We start from the raw sequence: 16381 nt of genomic DNA, 5'->3' as shown, positions 1-16381 counted from the left end.
GCACCAGTTCATGTCAGACCTAAAAACTGCACCAAAATGAAAGAAACAACTCTCAACACACTCTTAAATCTACTCTTTATTAAAAGGAGATAGGGCAAAAGACTTACAGAAGTCAGTAGATCCTGGATATCTTTAAAGTTCATGACTCTATTCATCAGTCTTAGCCACAAACCTGCTCCTCACTCTCTGTGTATGGGTTTTTTTTGGTTTTGTTTTGTTTACTTACGTCAGTCTGGTATTGCGCTGTTTGTTTTACTTCCTAAGAAAGGTGGCCACTCGACAGCATTTGGAGTAATGCAGAAGTTTTGATTATTTTAAGCATCATCTGTGACGAAATCATTAAAGAAAATTGACTCATTAAAAGAAATCATCATCATTACACTTACAAGGACCTTCCAATTTTAAAGCACATAAAACATTATAAATGAACTTCTGTCTTCTGACATGTGTTGCACCCTCTGAATGAGCTGGAAAGAAAGTAGAAAGGAGATTTATCAGCCATCGAGTTCAGCCATCCAAATATTGCAAACCTCATTTTTGTTTCTAGCTATACGTAATTTTGAAATGGTTTATAAAATTAATTGTCCATGTACGAGGTGTGCACAGGCCATGCACAATCAATGGCATTGCCAAGATTAGCAGCTCTGTTTCTTAGACAAGCAGGTCTAATGTGCTTTATTGGAAGCCAAATAACACCCTAAGGCATTTTAAACATAGTAGCAGCCAGAGAGGGTGAGACTTACTGCAGTGAATATGTTTTAGTAGGTCAAAAATGAAAGTGCTTTTGGGGTGTCAGTCACACCAGTTAAACTTTGGAGAAAAGTTATCTGGCTGAGTTACCTGTTGTTACTACTTCTACACCTCAGGAGACGAAAATGGAGAATCCTTTTCCTCCCCTGCTCCACACTCCCCTTGTGTTACGTCAAAATGATAAATAATGGTGATGTTTTGCTTTTCAGGCTGATGGGAACCAGCATTCATTTTGGGACCTTTGCTGCTGATGGGCAGATGCTTATGTTAGATGCCATTACAAATTAACATCTAGAACATGTCTCCTGCCAGTGTCCTCTTCTATACTCTGTGGGTATGGTAATTTACCTGACTGTGAGTGGGTGTTGCATCAAACTATGTTATATAGCACTACGGTCTCTGTCTGACATTCAGAGGATCTTGAGCCTTATAATTAGATCACTTTGAGTATTTGTGTAGGCTTTGTTAAATATAGACAACTGTTTGAAGAGGAAGAGATAAGACCCTGGGATTTTAGACTTTTCTCATTCATTCTTAGCTCTATTCAGAGTGTGAAGAGGAGCTAACGTGGGGCCTTTCTGCTGTCAAAAAATTTGGGGGTTATGAGTTGCAAAGTCTAGTTAAAAACCAAAATGGCTGTCAAGAAACTGTGTCTGTTAATACCATGCAATCTTCATGGCTGCTGCAATGCAAATCTTCGCTCATCTTCTATTATGCTTCTTTTAAAGCTGGTTATTGCTATCATCAATGCACAAAGCAATGAGGCCAGTCTCAGCAGAGGGTAACTGAGAAAAGACAGCAGCCAGCATGACTTATGCAACAGTAAACCCCTTGCCAATGAAAAGTGAAAATATTCATGAACCAGAATTGCTACAAGTAAGATTCTACAGCTAGAAACTATCCAAATAATATTGCTCGTATCAGCAGTGATCATATACCAATACACGGCTGTTGCATCAGTGTGAGATAGACCCTGTACAAAGACAGATCAGAGAACAAGCAGTGAAAATAAAAAGAAAAAACCTTAATTATCCATACGGTGAAACTCAGCACATGTGAGCTGAAGACGTGGTGCGAAGTGGCTGCAATAGTCCAAGGTGGGGTTCAGTGGCCCAGATGGCCTCACTGGTTCCCTGCCTAAGGCCTGTGTGTCCTTCAGATCTCCTGTTGTCCCTGCCAAGGCCTTAGCCAAAGGCTAACACTGCTTTTCTGGGCACACCAGATGACTGCTCCACTCAGCAATCACTAAATTAAAGCTGTATGTTCATAAATTAGTGCTTGTTTAGCTTGGGAGATTTTTTTTTTTTTTTTTTCATATTTACCACTTTTCTGTAAACTCCTGTTCCAAAGATTTATGTCAGACAGGCAATTTTCTTCCCAACAAGAGAGTTATCTTTTTAGTCACAAAAGCAGGTCCCCAGAATCATAGCTTATTGCAGCGGCACAGAAGAATAAGTCAAGAGTTATCACCAAGTACAGCCAATTCAAAAAAAATCATTTTTTTCATTTTGAATTATTTTTCAGCTCCAAATCCAGTTTCTGAGTTACGGTTATGAGACTCTCAGCTCCTGGCTCAGTTCTAACTAAAATTTTCAAGAAATCACAGAACTATTGTGTTGAAAAGCCCTCTCAGAAATTAAAGGAAAACAGTCAGCTGTTGAGCTGATGCCTTGGAAATGCACCATGCAGCCCTCATAAAACTAGTCTCACATGAAATGTTAGCTCAAACTCACACAAGTACTCAAATGATTCTTTGTTTGTTGCTGACCTGTAACTTTTAAGCTTAACCCACACTTGCAAAAGCTCCAAGGAGTTCTATTTGGAGTCTGGATGGTCATGTACCTTTCTACCCTAACTCAAGTAAAACAGTTTTCAAATGTGAGTAACTACAGGTCTTTTGCAGTAAATAGAGATTATTGTGCAATAGAAAATAATGACTTTATTTCATGAAGCTTTGAAGATTGGTTCTCCAACTACCAGGTGAGTTGGTTCATCTCTCTGGCTCACTGATGTCAAATGGCTTCTGATTTGGCTTTGGGTGGGGTGGTGTTGGGAGACAGCAAGCTCACACTTTGAAGAGCCAGATGTGGATTTTGCTAAATGTCTTCTTAACCAGGTGAGCAGATTTACCTAATTGCTGTAATGTTTCATAGTAAATAACTAGAATATTTAGGTGATTTCAAATCACAATCATGACTCTGAATAGCCCCAGTCCTTGATAAAATTAGAAAAGAAAACCTGAATCCATCTTTTTTCTCTGCTAGAGAAGAAAGGGCACAGCTCCCAGTTGCCAGTGGAAGGCAGGGAGATCCCAAAGGGATCCTGCTGGACACTGTGTCCCTGAATGCAGTGGTTGATAGTGCCTGTGGCGGGCAGCAAGGACGGTGAGTGCTGCCAGGACATTAGGGAAGCACAAGTAACTCTGGCTGTGCTATGGTGAGATGTGTAGCAGCAAGAACAGGAGTGTCAGCTTGTAGCTCTGCTACAACGCAAAGTTGGAAAGTCATGACTTTTGGAAAAGAGAAAGTATTCAAGGAGGATTTAGGTTATTAACTGAAAGAGCTAATGGGCAAAATTGCCTAGGTGCCACCTATGTGAACAAGACGTTGGAAGTATTAATAAAAGCATCAATTTGCAAGAAGAGCCACCTGTAGAGTAAGAGATGTCATCAGACACCAAGGCAGTTAATTAAACCCAAGAATTAAACTCGGGTAATTCTTCTGTGGATTGCCTATAATGCCTCGTTCACTGTTTCGAGCAGACAGTGAGATCTTAATTCTGCATTTGAAGTCTGTGGGGAAAATTCTTAGGGATCTCAACAGGAAACAACTTTTCATGTGCCTAAGGCAGCACCATGGCATCAAGGGGCATTCAAGGTGAAGCTCATTCGTATCTAGAGAGCCAGCATGAGATCTCTGCATCATTTAAATCCAGATGAAGTCCTATTTTGAGCACCCTGGCATGACTTGAGTGACGCAAAGGCCTTGTCTTGGGCTTTCTGCCTGGCAGTGAATTCCACTCTCAGTGAATGATTATTATTATTATTAGAGTCTACTTTTGAAAACAGAAAGCAAGCAACCCATGCAGATAATACCAAAGCAATGGGAAATGAAAAGCCCTAATAGTTTGAAGAATCACATAGGAATTGCTGCATAAACCTTCCTTCTGTACTACAGAAGCGTACACTGGATGACCCATGGATCCTCCCCAGTCCCACCACCACCAGCTTCCTAGAAGAACTCTTCTTCCATAAATCTCTGATATATCAGGCATGAAGTATTAACCAGGCACATGTTTAACTCTATTTTTTTTCTACAGTGTATTTATTAAACTTTCCCAGTCTTTTATGAGTATTTCCTGAGTCAGAAGCAGCAGTATCCTACAGATGAGGAGATGACATTTTAGCGTTTTCCACATCTTACTCATAAAGTCAACTGTTTTTTCTGCTTTGATGTATAAATGTGCATCACTAAGGACATTTCTCCTCCTCTGAAGTCTCTTTATCCTGACTCAAAAATGCTCTGTTATCTTCCTTGTCAACCTCTCTTGAACCATTACTGATTCTTTCAAAACACACATTTATTTTTAACTTTTGTACTGATAAAACATTTTCAAAACCACTGTGCTCCTCAGCTTTCAGTTTTTAGTGATTATTTGCTGTCTTAAAAGATATCCTCATGGGCTCTTGGTATGTTGTTTGTATGAATCTTAGTTAAAGGCTATACAAAACAGATGCTTGCTTTAAGTGTGGGAGCAATCTTCATGAAGTCAATGGCAGCCTCATGAGCTCAATATTAGAGATTCCATTTAATCATCTCTCAGCTTTGGTGTCTGTCTGTACTCAAGACCGGGACTGAGTCTCTCTCCCTTTCCCCCCTCCTTTCCCTCCTCTTTCATTTTTCTTAATAATTTGAAAGTTGTGTTGCGCAGAAAAGGACGGTTGATGTTCACAATTGATCAAAAACGGGGCTACTTCTGTATATCAGATAAAATCTTGTTTAGTTGATAGACATGGATTCTCGTATGAGTGTGTATTCATTTTTTTGTGGACAACCTTTCTGAATAGCAAAAAGCTGCATCAACCAATCATGCCTTCATGGGCACAGGTTAAATTACATACAGGAATGAGACAGGAGCTTTTAAAGGAAATTCAGATTTTGCGTAGTTGTGTGCATTGATCCATCAAAGCAGCGAATGGCTGCTCTTTGGTAGAGGTGGGAGAGAACAGCAACATTCAGACCTGTCTTGAAGTTCTCAGACACTAAGCAAGGTGTTGATGTGTCCTTTTCTCCAATCTCATTGTAGATATTCAGATCAGAATTTTCCTTAAGCTTAGAAATGTTCCAATTTAGACCTTGTCCTTCCATTTTGCTTATGCCATCCAGGGGGTCACCTGTAGCATGTCCAACAGCTTTTGTATTGACTTCCTACACAAAGGTATGTCAAAGGAATTTCATAATGTCTCTAATGGGATCAATGGTTAAGATACCTAACCAAACTCTACCGTCAGAACATAGCAGCCTTTACCTCAGTTTGTGTCACACACATATATCTAAGGGTAGATTTTATCCTACAGTTAACTGCATTTATTTGCAGGTAAGTCTTATACTTTATTTCAGGGTCTTGAACTATAACGTGCAGTAGTGCTTGCTGCAAACAATGCTTTCTTACCGCCTCTTACCCTCACCTCACTTTCAGTTCTCACTCTGCAAAAATAAAACAAATGCAATGCAGTGTACATCAATAGGCCTAAAAATTCAAAGACATTTTTAGCAACGGCAAAAAAAAAATTGAACAACTTCAGGTGACGCTTACGGTTCCTAAAAATGCAAGTATCAACTGGTAAGTTTTTTGAAAATTGAATATAAAATAATAGAGAAATGCTTTATTTGATTCTCTGTTTATGGGAAATTCATTTTATTTGACTTTTTTATTTGTAATATCAACTATATTGCAGAGCAGAGTTTCTAGGTGCTCCCTTACGGTACCATTCTTCTAAATTATTAATGCCGTACTGTTGATATATTGTCAGCCTTGTACATACATTCTATGAAAATGAGTTTTACAGTAGGCTGGGATTTATAACAAAGCTTGACATATGCAGCTAATTCACCTAGACAGTCTTGTCAGTTTTAGGTTCATAAATAATTGATACTCGGGGCTTGGAGTTCAGCTACTGTTAGTGCTCCAGCTGTTAAATTTCAGCAGCATAATGGATGAATATTTGTTTATAATTTCTGTACATGGACCTGATGTCAGATCCCCAGTCTCATTTACATAGGTAGATTGAGATGTTGGAAGTGTAATGAGCATATGAAGATGATGAATTGTTTTCCTCAGTGCTGGTGCGTTTCTGTAAATGTTTGATTAGTTTTGAATGGATTACTGTTAGATTATCTGGTTCAGGGGTTAAAGTGAGCAGCTCTTTGCTCCCAAAGCTTTCGTGATCCCTTGCTGACAGATTTTAAAATTCATACAGTGATATTAGTGCTGCAAAAGCTAGGGGTATTCTTTGCAACAGATGTTTAGTAATTAAACATACGGTTTCCCTGTTTGGAAGTTGCTCGGGAAATTTAAATCAGAATGATTTGTTTACTGTAGTTTGAGGGAATTACAATTTCTAAAAAATAATATACTTTTGCCCCCGAAGTGCAGGCGTTTTTCCCCCAATGACACTAATTAAAAATGAGCAAAACACACACATACCCTCACAATAACTCAGATGTTTAATGCCTTGGTAGACAGACGCAAAGCTATTAAAAGCAGAAGTTCTTCTCATTTTCTTCTTTTGTAAATTAATGAGCAATATTCAGAAAAACATTTTCAATTGGACGTCCCAAGCAGAGATGCTGAAGTAAACCAGATTTCAACCATGCCTTCCTTCCAAAGCTCAGCAGGGAGAAGCTGTAGGATATGGATGCATGTATTACACACAATTCCCGATGACGTAAAGAGTGTGAGCGAGGAGGGGGAGTGCAATAGGGAAATGACGTTGGAGAAGCACAGAATAAATCAAAATGAGATGTCCTCTGATACGTTAAGACTTGGCATGTGCCACACAAGCTATGGGGATGGTACACTGGACCAGCAAACAGTGGGAAGCAGACTGGGTCTGGCTTGCTGCAGGTTTATATAAAGATGGGAGGAAGAGGAGCAGGTCATCCCATCTCTCATGCGCTTCTCCCGGTCGTGGTGATGCAGAGGATGGTGTAGAAACGGAGCTATGGGGAGGAAAAGGCTGTCCACTGCCGCCGCCGCCTCTGACCCTCCTCACTCAAACACAACCCTTTATATTCCTGTTTTATGCCTGTTCTCCCCGCACCACCCTCCGAGAAAGTGGCCCTCCAACAAGAGGGTCTCGCCGAGCAGCTACTTAATGAAAAGATTTAGCGGCCACAGCTCCGTGGAGCCGAGTTCCCTTGCTCGCCGCCGCGCTGCATTTTGTCAGCCCCGTGTACAGTTCCCCTGGCTTGTCTGGCAATCATGTTAGTGATTATATGGGTAATGAAACACGTGCTCTTTTTGTCTGTGCCTCTGATTAATCTGCTTTCTATTTAGCCGTGATTTATGGTGCTCAACTGTTGAGGTGAGCGCTGGCCCATCAGTTCCATAGCCTATTACGGGCGCCGCGACGGCGAAATGCCTGCGAGGCTTGAACTGTTTCTTGACAGCCAGGCTTCCCGCTACATTCCCTCCAATCTGTTTTGCTTCCTGGTGTGACCTTTCATACAGTAAAATACATTAGTTGAATAGCACAGTCTCATTAAAAGAGTGAATTAACCGAAGAGTCTTTTTAACTAAATGACAGCCAAAGGACTGAGTGCTAATAGCCACGGGCAGTTAGAAACTTAACTCATGAATCAGGCTGTTAATACTGCTCGGTGCCTGAAGCGCTAAGGGCACTACACTCTCTGCTTGCTCTCATAAGAAGAAAAGCTCATTACTTTCCTCCTGATGGGAGAGAAAGAGTGAGCGAGCAATAATAAAGCTTGAATTTTTCAATACTGTTAAAAATGGGGCTGACAGATTGCCGACAATAGGAGCAACGGGCTAGACACTGCAAAGAGAGCCACTGAATTAGCAATACCATATATCATACAATCTAATTAAATCAACCCGAAGAATGAAATTAGTTTTCTGTGAGTGAAATGGCCTTTGAAAGAGCACTATTAAATGAACTGTAGAGCATTAATTAAATAATTCACAGTGAGGGATTTTGCATTTATACAAAAATTGTGCACTTAATTGTCCATGCTGTATTACAGATTTGGCCTTATGTTAACAATGTGTCTAAAGCACACTTATTGGAGCATATCAGGAACAGCTTAACATAAATGCAGCTTATAAAGTTTTAAGGATTGCCAAAGAAACTGAAGAAAAGAAGGACACGATATCAAAAAATACACACAGTTAACAACTTTTCCACATTAATCCTCTGCACATGTGACAACTTGTTACAATTTTTTTTTCCCCCAGTGGAATGACATTAGGGCTTTTGGTTTTTAATTAAGCAAAAATTGCCATTTCTCATGATTTAGCAAAAAGAAGTATCTTTACATTATGTAAAAATAACATATACATGAAAATATCTGGGAAAAATAGTACATTTTGCTTTGGAAGAAGAAAAAACAAACTCTTTGATCTCCAAGTTTTCAGTAAGACAAATAATAAAAAAATAAATAAGGGACAGGGAGTCAATTTAAATTTGTATTTTAAATCTTTATCAGGCTATAACTTCAGTTAAGGAATATGTCATTTTGAAATTAAAGACTTTGATTTGGAAACCACGAGAATGATACATTTAAAAAATCCTGTTGTTTGGGGAGAGGTTGAAACTAAATATAAAACTTGATGTCGTTTTTCTCCCTCCAAATATTGATATTTTTATAACTATATTACGGCTTGACATTAACTTTGTACTCAATGTTATGCAGCTTCCCGCCAAAGAGAAGCTTTGGCTGTCAAATACACTTGACAATATGTATCTGTATTAAATACGATAGTACGAACATCAAGAACTTTTCTATCACTTTTCCGCCCCCTTTTATTTTCCAGTAAATTTGTGCTGTTACTTAAAAATGTGAAAGAATGTACCCTTCCATTTGGATACTTGCATAAGAATGTAAGATGTTGGTCCTAATTCTTGTGCTTTTTCACCCTTGTAAATATCAGAAAAATGCAAATGGGGAAAAGAGTCAGTGCCATATTTTGAAGTCTAATAAAAATGCAGATAACTAGAGAATACTTCTTCCAAACGCTTGTAAAACCAGGCTTGCATTGCTCAAGAGTTCATTTATTTAAGTTTATTTATGTATTATTGTATTTGCTTTTTAAATTTTTTAATTTTTATTTCTGAAAAGAGCAAGTGAAATTCAGTACTCTAATGCTCCCAACGGTGGCCAGTTCAAAACTGTATGATTAAATGAAAATGCCTCCTTCCGTTGTAAAGAGATCCAAATAATTTAAGTTCCCAAATTAAAACACAAGAAACTTGGAGAGTTATCTTCACATTTTCTGTCTTCTTGTCAGCCTCAGATTTTATCAGTGGTTTCCTCTATGGCAAAACTGTTGTGTTTCAGTAGTCATTTATTACTAGCGTAAATTTGGAGATTGTAAGAAAATTGTGATCCTCAGTGAAGCCATGGTAGGCAACATCTGTCTGGCTAGATAATTTGAAACAGAAGATGGAGGTAATTGAGTTAAATGGCTTATAATACTTGAAAACAGGTTCCTGTATTTGGTTCCACTTTGAGACCAAATTCCTGTGAAGGATGAGGTGGGCACCCTGGAAGCTGGAAGTTAAGTATAGGGCACAGAAGTACTCACCAACAGACACAGAACTGTCAGAAGGAAATATCCTAATAGAAAGTGGACAGAAATGGTGATCAGCATCCTGAGGCTGTGCGTTGTAATGTGTAGGAAGAGTTGTTATGACCTCTCTTGTTGTCAGCGACGGGAGAGCAAAAGGATGGCTGCACCACCACTGCTACTAATGTAGCAGCCATGAAACGCCAGGTCAGATTTACTGTCCTGATTTACAGCTTGCTAACCTTCAGCATTGTGTGCTTTTGTGCAAGGCAGTGGCCTGTGCTGATGGAGGTGGCTATGAGCATCTGTGTCCCCAGGGTGAATACAGAAGTTCTGCCTCCGGCAGCTCTGTAAGGTGAAAGGGAGAACCACACCTGTGCCAAAATCCAAGGGATCTTTATCATGTAGGATAACCCTCATAATGACTATCCACAAACTGCTTGGCCATGAGCTGCTGACGCAGGCTATGCATCTCAGATCTTTGAAAGAGTTTGAGGTGCAATATTTTGCTGTTATGTTCACTCTGCAAATAATACCATGAGCCTGGCGCCATCAAGGTATGCTTGGGAGACAACATCAACACAGGCATCTCTTCCTGGAGTTATGCTGAGAGCTCACGTCCTGAGGGCTGGCAGCAGTAGTCACTACAGGGACGAACTGGCGATGCCCAATGAAGTCAAAGGCACAGGAGCTGATAGGCGTATGTCCTCTCATAGGTATAGATGTGTTGCAACGCTCCTAAACAGTTTAACCGGGCTTATTCACAAATTTATACCAGGCTGTAATTTCTTTTGCTGCACCAGCACATGCTGACTAGTCTTTCACTGAAAATATTTTCTTAAATGACACTGAAAGGCTCCAGTGACAAATCGTTGTAGTCCCATATTTCCATTTATTTTATTCTGAGATTTGGTGTTGATATAAAACCATCGTGAACCTGTTAATGATATTTCATGTGCAGTAATGTCAAACTATTCAATCAGTCGCATCATTACTTTTCATATTAAGCATATTTAGTTTATTCAGTCGTAACAAAGCATTTCTAGCACTAAAGGTTTCTTTGCTCCCAAGTACTCACTCATTTCAATTTCTTTTCATACCATCTCTAAAAATGTATCTTTTGTCTTGATTTTAGCTGAAAGCCAAAGGAACAAAATGCTTTATTGCCTAGCTGAGAAAACTTTAAAATTTTTTCCTCAAAATAGGCAACTGAGAGTGTTTTGCAAAGCTCATGAAAGGATGAACTTTTCAGGTATTTCCTTCAGAAATTTCACAAAGGCTTTGAAGGGCTGGAGACATTAGTAAAATTGGTGGAAATGTGTGTTAGATCTCTGGGTCACCCTACTGGCAAGGCAAAATACACTTTCCAGTTTGAAAATAACACTACACTTGATCTCAGCAAAGAGACTAAGCAACATGGAAATAAACTACTGTATGGATCTTACTGGGTTTGGCACAAAAAGGAAAGAAAACCATTTCTTTGACATGCAGCCTCTTGCCGCACAAATCTGTAATCTGCTTCAAACTCCTCTCTGATCCTCTGAGAGTGGCATGGTGGAGGAGAGCAATTAAGGCAGAGCCCCAGTCTTCCTTGGCACCCAGGCCAGTGGAGCTGGGGCCACATTTGGAAGAGCACCCACCCAGCCTATCCAAAGTACAGAGCAAGATGAAACAGAGGAGGCTTCATACAAACATTGCTTCTTACGGAACACCTATATCTCTTTCATTTCCACTCTTTGGGCTCCCTATCTTGATGAAAGATCTCAAAGCGTAGAAAACAGCTGAAGATCTGCTCTACCTAATACTTTGCATAAGCGTGTACTTTATCCCTGCTGTCAAAGGAGTCTCACTGGAGGGAATTCTGTCTTTGGCATTACCCCAGACCAGGATGCTTCACTGAGGCAGCATCAGTGAGGAAACAGCTGAGCTGCCTGAATAGGCAAACTAAAATATGAACAAATATGGAATCACCAGTGGCATTTAGAAACACTTCAAATACATTTACAAGTGTTTCATTCATTATTACATTATACTTCATTATTATGGTGCACCATTTGATTAACTTTGGTTCCAATCTATGACTGGACTAATTCTGTGGAAGAATTATAGAGATTATGAAAAGCTCAGCACTGCACAAATGAAGAGGCATAATGCAAACAGAGTAAGAGGGTAATGCACCTATCTAGCCTGCCCAAAAAATCCAGGTTTCTTAGAAGATAGATCACAAGTAGGAAAGGACAAATATTTGTGATAGGAAAATTAGAAAAATGATGCAAAAATTTTAGGTATTCTGTGAAAGTGTGCTTTTGAAGCAGCTATACAGGTTCAGGTATACAGCAAGGAAACAGCTACCCTCGGATTTTTAAACTTTAGTTTAGTTATGAGGCATTATAAGGATTGGTAAATGCCAAAAACACTAACAGACCTCATAGAATCATAGAATGACAGAATACCAGTTTGGAAGGGACCGCAATGATCATCTGGCCCTACCTTTCTTGGGAAAAGCATGGTCTAGATGAGATGGCCCAGCACCCTGTCCAACTGAATCTTAGAAGTGTCCAATGTTGGAGACTCCACCACTTCCCTGGGGAGATTATTCCAACAGCTGATTGTCCTTGTGAAAAATTTTCCTCTTGCATCAAATCGGAATCTCCCCAGGAGTAACTAGTATCCACTACCCCTTGTTTTTTCCACATGACTCCTTGTAAAAAGGGAGTCTCCATCTTCTTTGTAACCACCTTTTAAAAACTGGAACATGGTGATAAGGTCCCTCCTAAGCCTTATTTTCTCACGGCTGAACAAACCCAATTCTCTCACCTATTACATACTAGAAATTTAAACAAAAGTAAGGCACACTAAACAGTGAGAAAGTTCTGAACAAAGAAGTTTGATTAATCCTCAGACAAGTGTCTCACCTTCTGTGGTTCACCTAAATTTAAGTCTATTGGGCTGTGCCTCTTGCCTTAGGGAAACAGGGACAGGATTGGCACTGCACACATTTGTTGCTGCTTCTGCTTAATATCTACATCCAAGACAGTCATCATTCAAACCAAAATGGAGTTCTAAAAGATTTTGGTACAACTGAAAAAGCCAGAGTTTATGGCTCTGTCCCTTACCTATTGCATTATCTATAAACTATGCCTTGTTGGAAATGAACTACTAGTCAGCATGGCATAGGACCAGTGTGTTATATATCAATATATAATGTAGGAATGTGTCATTCAATATGCTGCAAAACTTGCTATTAAGAATTAATCATCCCCCTTCTCGAGCAGTCTCTTCAATGCTCTCCAAAACGTTGCCATTTCTGAAAATATTCCCAGTCAGGAAAATCATCTACTCTAGTAGGGTGTGCATCAGAAGAAAACTAATTTCATAATTTTAATGGGGAGTTCAGCATGCCTTAGAAACAACTTTTCCCCCTTAACAACCTAGGAGGCTCCTTGCTGCGTCAGACCAGTAGTCCACTTTGCCCAGCAATCAGACAGCAGCAACAGGAGATGATCCTCAAGGGAGGGTATAGAGGTTGGGTCACTATCTGCAGTCCAGTGCCCTCCTATTTACCCTGCTTTTTAAACCACTGGCTTAGAGCTGTCACAAGGTACACCATTACCGACTTTCCAAGCATCTATGTATGAGTTTGTTGTCCATCAATTTGCCTAGTGGCTTTCTGATCCTGCTGGTGCTTTCTTTCTCCGCAGTCTCCTATAGGCAGGAATGCCAGAAGGCCACTATCTGCTCCAGGCTATCTTGTACTTCATTTTAACAGACCTACTATTTTCAAAGTGTTTCACCTTCTATCGTTGCGGTTGTGCACTCACACTCCCCATGGTAAACTTCAGTCATACTGCTACCATGAAACCCTTACAAACTCCCTCCTTTTTCCCTTTTATGTAGCCCTCTCCTTCCATGTATCTTATGAGGTATTTGACCCATTGGGATTAGCCTAAGTGGATGTTTTAAAAAGGCAAGAGGACAGGTCTGGCGTAGAAACGCTGGCAACGTCATCTCTTGTCGTGCGAGTCCAAGGATAGGGCAGAAACAGGCAACACAGTGGATGAGGACAGAGTATGGTAACCTAGAGACTTCATCATTATAGCAAGTCTACTTAGTCCCTTCTCCTGAAGGAGTATGAGATGTGCAGATGTTCCTTGCTAGTCTTCAGGAGATTTTATGTCCTGCATAAGTCATCTAGTAACACAGCTCTGTGAAAAAACAGGAGAAATAGTGTCCTACATGCTCTCAGAAAGAGGCATGAGATTTGAAACTGAAATATGGGGATGGACATGCATTTAGGACACCTGCTGATCACCATGCCCAGAAAACAGGAAGCTACAGACACAGCTCATTTAGAGAGGATCTGAACCACGTGGAAGAGATAATGGCCTGTGGCAATCATTAAGTAGTCAAACGGCTGCTTAGGTTCCCTGAGAGAGATGAAACTAAAAATCAATACATGTACGATAAGATCATTAAGAAAATTTGACTTACAGGTACTTGTGCTCATTCGCTGGGTGCATTTTACATAAAAGAACACTAATCTTAGGAAAACATCTCTTCGTCAGGTGTCCTAGCTGACTCCACCTCAGACAATAACCTCATATGAATAAATGACTTGACAAAGGCCCCTCTGCGCATCTAGTTTTATCAACCAATAATTTTTATCACTTTCCATCAATGTTTTGATTCTTTGAGGAATTCAGCCTATAATAAATGTGTTGTAGATGTTCTAACAAGAAAAGAACAGATGCAAGTTTAGTGAATATTGAGTTTTAAACTTGTCTAGTAGTGATTTGTGGCCGTGTCACTGCAAATATTTTTCAATGTCATTGCCTAAGCCCTGGCTGTCACTAACATGGTCAGCTGGGGAATAGAAGGCCTAACACTATGATCTCAGTATTAATGGGAGCTGTTGAGAGTAGCAAAGGTGATAAAGTATTGTTTGGTTATTGGTGCCATACTTTTGCTGCAGGACATTATTATAAAACGTTGTGAGTTTTTGTCAGATTTCAATCACCTATCCAATAACATATTTAGAAACTTACCGCAAAGAGTCCTAAAAAAAATCTTTGAGGGTTTTTTGTTTGGTTTTGTTTTGTTTTTATTGAGTTTCTTTGATTTTTAGACTGTGACCAGAACTATGCAAACCTAACACCTTAAACAAAAAAAGATTTAAGTCTATCTCTGATGTACAGTTCATTCTTTTGCAGTTTAGCTGTAGTTATGTTTCGGCAAAAGTTTTAGGTTCAATATTTAACCTAAACTGAAAAAAAATATCCCTGTGATCTGGGATGGATTTGCAGCTATTAAAGGGAATAAAGTTCTGTTCATATTCTAGACCTCTGGATATCTGGTAAGCTATCCTTCCTCTTGGTGTGTGTGTATATTTTATACCTATGTCAATGGAAGCTATGTGTGAGTTTCAAGAGAGAGAGAGAGCATACCCCATTTGGTAGGTAAATTTATGTGTCGCTCTTTTTCATTATTCCCTAGACCAGTACAAGGAGAAATAGAGATATAAGATATATAAAGCTTCTACAATATCCTGTTTTGCCAAATTGTGTTCTAGCAAGGGCATGATAGGATGACTTACCTCACCCTTGACACCAGAAGAACACAAATTAATGACTCCCTGTCATTGTCATTAAGAGTAGCCGTGCGTGTTTTTAAGTTATAATTTAAATTACCTGAAATTGAAGCTTTTATTTGTGGCCAAGATTCCTTAATTTTAAACCTTTTGATGAACACATTCACTGTTCCTTTAAATGAGATACAGTACCTCTGTATAAAAAAAGAATATAAAATTAGATTATGAGGGTTTACATAGCTTTTAAATATCAAGCTGTCAGGGTTTGTGCAGGTAGAAATATTATAATCAAAAAATGGTGAAGAAAGAGTTTATATTAGAGAGAGGATTTTTGAGTAAATTCATACCAAGCAGAATATAATGGAGACAGGCTTTTTGCCAGTGCTTTGGCTCTGCTGACCTCCATTTGCAGCAGAGATTAGCTTGATAAAGCCGACACAACCTCAATAAAACACTAACAATGGAAAGAAGTAAATAGAAATCATATTAAGCAGCAGCAATATTGCATGAATTGAAACAAAAATTTAGGTATAATAGCCTTGGTGGGTTTTAATATTGTTCCCAATCGCATCACAATATGAATCATATCATAGTGATTCTAAATAACATTTATCATCTTTAAATCTTCTCTCCTAGTAGATGACTCACATTATTTGAGAGGGTTTTTTTTTTTTTTTTTGAAACGTTCATACATAATTAAATGTGCTGGAAGCAAAGGGTACAAAATACCTTGAGAAACAGCAACTTTGTGTTATACGTTCAATTAAATGCAACAATTCCATATTTATCGTTATTTTGCTACCTTCCAGAAGTTAAATGAATAGAATAATAGAACAGTATTGCAGAACAAAACTCAAATAAATCTAGATGGGAAATTTTATTCAGTTTTCAATTACTGTGGCATTGCTGAATTCTGGGTACAATCCATAGAGCATGACAAAACGAAAGGAAGATTGGTCAGAAATGCATTTATAGGGGATTAGAGGCTAAATATAACAGAAAGATGGTTCAATTCATTCTGTCAGAAAATTATCTGTCCAAGGGACTATATCTTCATTTACAAGGAAAATGTTTAATCCATCATGTGGATGGACTTCTCTCTTCACCTTGGGACTCTGGGGTTCGAGTTGTAGGGGTCCACTTTTCAGTGCATCAGGAAAGACTTTAAAAAGCCTTGGAAGACTCCAGGCTCAAAGGGGAGAGGTATGAGATAATGTCAAACCTATAAATTTTCAC

This window comes from Leptosomus discolor, chromosome 6 (genome assembly GCF_034619465.1).
Source record: "Leptosomus discolor isolate bLepDis1 chromosome 6, bLepDis1.hap2, whole genome shotgun sequence".
Classification (NCBI taxonomy): domain Eukaryota; kingdom Metazoa; phylum Chordata; class Aves; order Leptosomiformes; family Leptosomidae; genus Leptosomus; species Leptosomus discolor.
The sequence above is the reverse complement of the archived record's forward strand: the minus strand, read 5'-3'. Positions refer to the sequence as shown.